We start from the raw sequence: 7858 nt of genomic DNA, 5'->3' as shown, positions 1-7858 counted from the left end.
TACAGTTTGTTACAGTATGTTATAGTATGTTACAGTATGCTACAGTATGTTACAGTATTTCAGAGTATGCAACAGTATGTTACAGTATGCAGTTTTATTTGTTAATTTTGAAAATAATTTAATTTCTTGTGTTTTTTATTATTAGCTTGTTTATACTTTTATTCTTTTACTGCTATTACTATATTTACTGTTACTGCTTTTTATTATCACTGTCGCTGCCGTCGTTCCTGCTGCTATCACTACTATTACTGATATGTTACTGTTGTTATTGTTGAGGAAGTTCCCAGATATGGGATCATAAAGTGTGTCTGTGCAATTTATTCAATAACTTCTTTACTTGAACAGCTTAAATATTCTTCATGTGATAAACATCTACAGCCAGCATGGGTTCAGAGTATCTGTAACAATCAGCAGTTTTGATTTTATAACCATGAAGGCTTTCACTCATATTCAACAAAGCCTTACAGTAAATATCAGAAACATCTGGAAGTCAAATGTTACCTGTTGGGATTTTAAGATTAAAATGATGTAAACAGAGTCACGATTTGAAGTTTTACATCTATTACACACTGAGACGGCGCTCTAGAACCAGGCCACACTGAAATAGAACATTTTAAGAAAAATGTAACATTTAAAAACACACGACCACCAAGTTCCATTGAAAAATATTTATTGTGATTTAACAACTGACAAGACAAGTCCACATTATTCTGAAGAGCTATATTCATCACTGGGGAAAAAGAAGTCACGAGACTTCCTTCACACCTGGGCTCAATGGTTTGGAGAAACATCCTACACTTCTTTGATCACAGGAGGACTGTGCCCGATGTTCTTTAACCCAGTGAGGCAGGCATCGTGTCAGGGGAGTGGACATGGATCAAGCAGGAGAAGTGTTCATACTGTGGGAAAATAATTATTGAATCCTCTGCTGAATTTGTAAGTTTACTCACGAAGAAGTGTAAGTTTTATTTTAATGGAGAGAGAAGAAATATCAACCAAAAATATAGAAAAAAACAACTAAATAAATAATTGATCTCCTACAACCCAGACACAATTTTTGCATACGTAAATATTTTGGCTTTTCTAACAAGAAGGTAGAGGCAGACATTGGCCAACATATGTGTTGGGATGGGACTGGGATGATGCTGTACTACCTGCAGGAGACCCATTCAGGAACCAGTAGAACCAGCAAACTCAACACAAAAAGTCTTCTGCCCACTATGGATGGGTATCGTTTAGGTTTTATCCGATACCAGTACCAAACCGGTACTTTTGAAACGGTGCCGGTGCTTAAACGGTGCTCGAACCGGTGCTTAAAGAATGGAGAACACAAACTTTGTCCAAAAACCTCTCATGTTCAGCTGTTTCCCACTTTTTCTTTGGCCAGGTGAAGGGAGTATCTGCCATCAAACAAGAAGACAGCTGCATGTAACTACGACGGTGTTTGCTAGTTCACCTTACATGCATTAATGTAATAACGTGGTTAGCCTACTCAACCTAAATTACTCACGAACAACATTAAACTACTCACACAGAGAAGAACGGCTGCTGCTGCATCATCATCCGTCATCATTTCTGCTACACTGGCAGGGCTAGGGGCCAGGACTCCACTCTTCGGGTTCTTGGAAGATGTTGCTAACTCCGGGTCCGATAACAGGCACCACATCCGCAGTAGATGTGCACGGTGTGAGGTCTCGCAGCAAGCTATGAAATACTGTGCATTTCTCGGCTTTTAACAAAACGCTATACGTCGCCAGGTGTTTTATCAGATTCGAGGTGTTACCTCCTTTGCACAGTATCACCTTAAAGCTCTTGTTGCAGGCTGCTGAGTTCGCATCTTTTGCTGTGAAGTACAGCCAGACTTTTTAATCTGTAGCTCTGCTCTAAAAGAACGTACGTACCTGGGCCCGCCTACTATCCTCGGAAAGGTAAAATGATTGGCTAGAATCCAAAGTGTGTGACATCTCAGGAAAAAAAGCACCGAAATAAAGCATCGAAATGTGCGCTGCTTTTCGGTCTGGTTACTACTGTTTATATCAGAACCGGTGCCATTATGGCACTGGATACGGGTACCCATCCCTACTGCCTACCTGGAGATTTCTGTCCAGGGACCTTGGACAGAGCCACCGCTTTGAGCCGCGGTGCTAACCAAGACACAGCCATGCTGCTCACGCTCTTTTGGGGCTCAAAGTCCAGAATCAATGAAATGTTCAAAACATTTATACTGTCAGTGATGATGATTTAAAGAAATGGATCATTTGCATATGAGGGTTTTAACTATTTCATCATGACTGTATCTCAGATTTCACATCATCAGCATTTAGTTTTGGCCACTAAGGTCAACAAATCCTAACAAATAGTTGCCTCCACCTAATCTTAGCAACAGAAGTCAGAATATGCTGAAGTGAAGTTAAGCTCAGATGGGATGGTTACTCTAGAAGGAACTGACAGATGTTTCAAAACATGAACCGGAAAGATTTGCTTCCTTTAAATAAAATATTTAACTGAAAGCAGCTTTAAACATGAACGCGTCATATATGACAGACTGTACACGCAGCATCATTTAATTGCAGAACAACATGTGACATATTTGTGCCAATTACAGGCTGAACAGGTTTTCTAGCCAAGCCAACCTGCGTAATGGTCATGTAGTGGGCTTATGGACAACACCAATTGTCTTTGTGGTCTTTAATGCAGAGAAGCCATTGGTTTCCCTCCTCTTTCATTTAGCAGCTCCTTGAAAGCTGTCAGCCATTTGTGGTTTGGATGGGACAGCCTCGTTTTTGGCTGCATTTGCCTTTCTCTGTGGTCATCTTCCACCAGCTTTGGTTCAGCAGAACACAGACACAGAAAGAGAATGACGAAGAGGAGGAAATTAATGGATTTTAATTAACTGCCCATAGGATCCAGGGATCAGAACTCCTACTGTGGCTCTGTTCTGTGTTTTTTTATACAATTTCTCCTTCTGTCTGTGTTCAGCATGACCTCAGGGAGGCTCCGAGTGCTCGGTAGCCAGCCGGCTGGCCAGGGCATAGCAGAAACATACAGCGTATGCCAATCCTGCAATACCCCGCTCAGTAAGATTTCTCTCTCGCTTTGCTCTACCTCTCCATCTTTCTTGACCAGCAGCGTAGGGGGGCTCAAAGCTGCCACTCATTAGGATAAACTGTGCCAAGCCAGGGGTGCTTGCTGCCAAAGCTTTAGTGGCTCAGTGTGCTAGGGAAATCAGTGTATGCATGTGTATATGAGCAGCTTCCAGGGGTTTTCAGAGTAGCGGGAGCTCCGGGAGCTTCAAGGAGTTTTGCAGCCAATCCAGAAAGAAGAGAAGGTGGGTTTCAGTCCATGGCACTTTCCTACTCCTGGGATCCCTCGGTAGCTGCTCCAGTGGGTGTAAATGGATGAAAAGGAGGAGTATGTGTGAGAGAAAGAGACTCTGGGGGGAAAAGGGAATTTTCAGTTCCAGCATTGATCAAAACTTTGCGGACTCCCTGGGTAGACTTGTTGGACAGAAATCCAAGCACTGTTGCTCATCATCTGCAACAGCACTACTATGTAAAAATTGCTTTGCTTTGTGAATGCTTCTCAGCAGCAGGGACAGGAAGACTGTCTCAGTTCACTTTAGTCTGGAGGTTTTCTTCAACTTCTCAGTGTTAGTTAAACTGAAGCCAAAGGTGAGACAAACAAGGCTGTAATGGTGTGGCTTCAGGAGGGAGGACGAGTAGGTTACAGAGAGCAGGTAGGTGACTGACATGTAAGATCTCAGTCACACTGCAGTAGAGATTTGGCAGTTCCTCTCTCCTGTCCCCAGATGTTAAGGAAAATGTGCATTTCTCAGCTGATGAGTGGATGCTGGAGGTTGCTGGGTAAAATCAGCCACACTGTGGTTCCTGCAATAAAAACCTCCATGTGGTTGCTTTGCCCATGGTTTGCATGGAAGATGCCGACTTGTCTGCAAACACTTTCTAACTGAGCACCATGTGGTAAAATAAATGGACAGTGTTTGTCTTCAAAGTGCAGTGCATTTGTTCTCATAAACTGGTCAAATAATGATACTGACTCAGACAGGGCTGCACGGGAGGGGCCGCTCTTTGCACCAGTGAGCCACACTAAAGCCACTAATAAACAGGCTCTCTCCTCAGGGTGTGGGGCAACCCACAGCTCTGTGGTCCCCGTTCTATAATGCTCCATACCAAAGACAAAAAGGTAAACACAACAAACCCTTCAGTGATGAACCACACAGCCTCCATGCTTGTTCTGGGTGACGTCTCCCAGCAGGGAACCTGTGAGTCTTCTCTCCATCATCACTCCTGTGTACCTGACCTCTTTCATATGTTCTTTGTTTAATAATTGTATTATTATTATTATTATTATTAAAATTATTATTGTTGCTGTTATTACTGCTGTTATTATTGTTATCAATGAGTTGATAATGTTGATAATGATCTTTTAATTATTATTATTATTATTGTTATAGGCCCCCCCCAACACACACACACACACACACACACACACACACACACACACACACACACACACACACACAAACATGCCATTGCACTAAACTCAGACTATACAAAGTTACAGTTACTCTTATCATATCCTGTCTGTTTCTCATCTATTCTGTTCGATTGTATTTTTCAAAATGATAATAAAAGAATGCGCTTTGTGAGACTGCCCCATCTTGTCAGGTTAATCCATAAAAACTCATACTGATTACTTCTCTGTTTGAAGTTTTCACAGTTCATGACTGTATCAGTTTTTCATGTTCACCAGAGAGCTGTCGTGTCACATATGATCATATTAGCTAAAATAGTCTTACTGGGCAATAGCTGGATTCAGCTAAAGTAATTCACAGGGTTCATCGTGTGACAGGTGAACATCCAAGAGTTAGTTTGGCTATTTCTATATTAACAGCATTTTTAGCAGCTGCTGTCACACACCACTTTTTAATATTTAACCTGAGCCATCATGTTTCTCTTAAAACCCACTGTAATAAATTAGAAAAAAAAGAAAAACAGAACAAACACAACCCCACTAACTGTACCTCAGAAAACAGAGTTTCTTTAACATATTAGGGCATTTTCACATCTACGTCCGAATCAGTTGATGTGTTTGAAAGTTTGTAGTTTTTTCCTGTGGTTTGGTTCATTTCCACACACAGAAAAATCCAAGTGAACTCCAAACCAACCAAAATGTGTCACTGCAAACGTGACAATGTTCAGTCCACCTACTGGCAATATGTGTTCTGGACTACTGGAGAATTTATGTTCATTTCACAGCTAGCTGCTAGCCCGTACAGACCAATGCACAAATATAGAACCTTCCAGTATTCAAAAAACAACTAAAAACACATTTCTTTAGGATTGGCAGCAAGTAGCCACACAACCCTGCCTGACTTTGTGCAACATGTTGTTTCATGCCATCATGATCACTTATGAAAATAGTGAAGACACCACACTTCGCAGCTTTGTGTGTTGTCAGTGTTACATGCATCAGTGTTGGGGAGTAACGGAATACATGTACCGCCGTTACGTATTTAAAATACAAAATATGAGTAACTGTATTCTGTTACAGTTACCATTTAAAAGGTGGTATTCAGAATACAGTTACTTTGTTGAAATAAATGGATTACACGGCGGTACTTTCCTGTTTCATTTTGTCGCGGGTCAGGACTGTTTGGGTTTGTTTGACAGCTACGTTCTGTTGTTCCAGGTGGCAGCGTTACGGTTGCCATGGTTACAGGGCGACGCTCTCTCTCTCTGTGTTTCCTGGGTGAGAGAGCGCCTTTTTGTTGTTGTTGTGCTAAGCTAACAGGCAGAATGCTAAATGCATAGCTCTAAAGAATGTAGCATCATGGGCAGTGTAATCCGTGCTGCAGGGAGAATGGACTGCGACACGTTATGTGTCTGTGAGCGAGGAGGGAGAAAAAGGAAAAGTACGAGCAGTCATCGAGCAGAAACAGGAGCTGGAAGCATGTAAATATAATAATAATCACTGCAGCCAAGAAGAGAGCCTGACGAGCCCAGCTGTAAGTAAGCTATTAAGACTCGACTGTACACTGTGTTCGTGTTTTCCTCTGAAACAATAAGTTCCGTTGCAGCAGCCTTTCAACGCCTCTCTCTGTCTCTCGCTAGCAAAGTTGACCCAGACAACAAAGTAAAGCTAGTTTTCAGCTACGAGCCGACACAAACCGACGTATTTGCCAGAGGTCCCTTTACTACGGTTCGGAGCCACGGACCTTCAGTAACAGTAATAAATCACATTCATGTAGTTGTAAAAAGCATGATAATATATTAAGTAATCCAAAGTATTCAGAATACGTTACTCTCATTGAGTAACGTAACGGAATATGTTACAGAATACATTTTGGGGCATGTAATCTGTAATCTGTAGTGGAATACATTTGAAAAGTAACCTTCCCAACACTGCATGCATGAATATTTGTACAACTGCAAATGACATACCTACCCCGCAATTGTAATTCTTATATCAATTATTTAGTGAAGGGGGTTTTCTTGCGAGTGTTTGTGAGTATATAATATCTCTCAGGCTCAGGAAGGTACTTTTAGAATGACTAAGATTCTTGAGAAGCTTATATAGTTTATCCCTGCAGAGATCTTAAGATGTTCGCTCTTTTTGAGCCCACTGGTGAACACAGTCGAGCAGTGGAATCTGGTTTCAGATGGTTCAAATAAAAGTTCATGCAGCCATGGTGGCCTCTTCAAGGACTTCACTCTGAAACAGGTCTATGTAGTTTGATTTGTTTCAGTTTAATGATCCCAGAGCCATTCTAGAGAATAAACCCAGTGATTACACAGACTGGGAGGTCTGCAACACCCATTCCAAGCCAAGCCAATTATAACCCCATACTATCAGCAATTAAATACCTCTTACTCTAAAAGCTGAATGAGTCTAATCACATATATTGTTGACATAGCATGTCCTATACAAAACCGAAAAGTAAAAAAGACTTGGATATTTACCAAAAAAAAAATCTTTATCAAATGCCATATTGCTAAAGTCTCGGCTGGCATCCAAGTCAAAACCTACTGAGAATGTCAGGGTGTCTCCAAGTCAGGCCAAGCATGTAGTGAAGAGAAAAAGAGGGTTGAGCGGAGAGAGAGGGATAAAAGGATGGATGGGGAAAAGTGGGTGCAGCTGGTGCCCTTTGTCGCTCTAGTGCATGGTCCTCGGAGCTCCAGCACCACTGGGAGGGTAGAGAAAGCCCCAGTAATGACATGCTAATGTGACTGTCAGAAAGAATAGTAGAGGGATCGGAAATTACGCCAATTCTGTGCCATAAATGGGCAACATTGCAAAAAGGAGGGGAAATACTCCCCATCCTTTTATATGAAAAGTGATAAAAGCCTTGATAAATCCCAATAAAAAGGGATTTAGAGATATAAAGCAAGCAGATAAGAGTGATGCAGGTGGAGGAGACTGGATAAAGGTGTAATTTTGGTGGAAGAGTGGAAGTGCTCATTGCCTGCTGGGAAATCTGCTTGCAGAGCTGGTTTTTGGTTTTACATTCTAGTCTGATGTCCTCCCTGTTTGGAACTCTAAAAAATCAAAATGAAAGCAAATAAAGAATCACTTACATAGCTTGCTGAGGTATCGACTCATAAAACGACACATCTGACAGAGTAGCACAGAGAAACAGTCATGCACTGTACAACTTTTACTTTTGCAATTAGTGACCAGTCTGAGACACCTCAACAGTATACGGGGATAATTCCTTCCTCTGTGAGGAATAGAAATGGATGTTTGTGGATGATATACCTGAAGTGAACAATAAAGAATTTGTCCATGAACATTTCTGCAAAAACAGTGTTTTTAGGGTAGCTTGGGGGGGGGGGGG

Source organism: Pundamilia nyererei, unplaced genomic scaffold (assembly GCF_000239375.1).
Source record: "Pundamilia nyererei isolate P.nyererei 1_Seehausen unplaced genomic scaffold, PunNye1.0 scaffold00173, whole genome shotgun sequence".
Classification (NCBI taxonomy): domain Eukaryota; kingdom Metazoa; phylum Chordata; class Actinopteri; order Cichliformes; family Cichlidae; genus Pundamilia; species Pundamilia nyererei.
Note: the sequence above shows the minus strand (reverse complement) of the source record.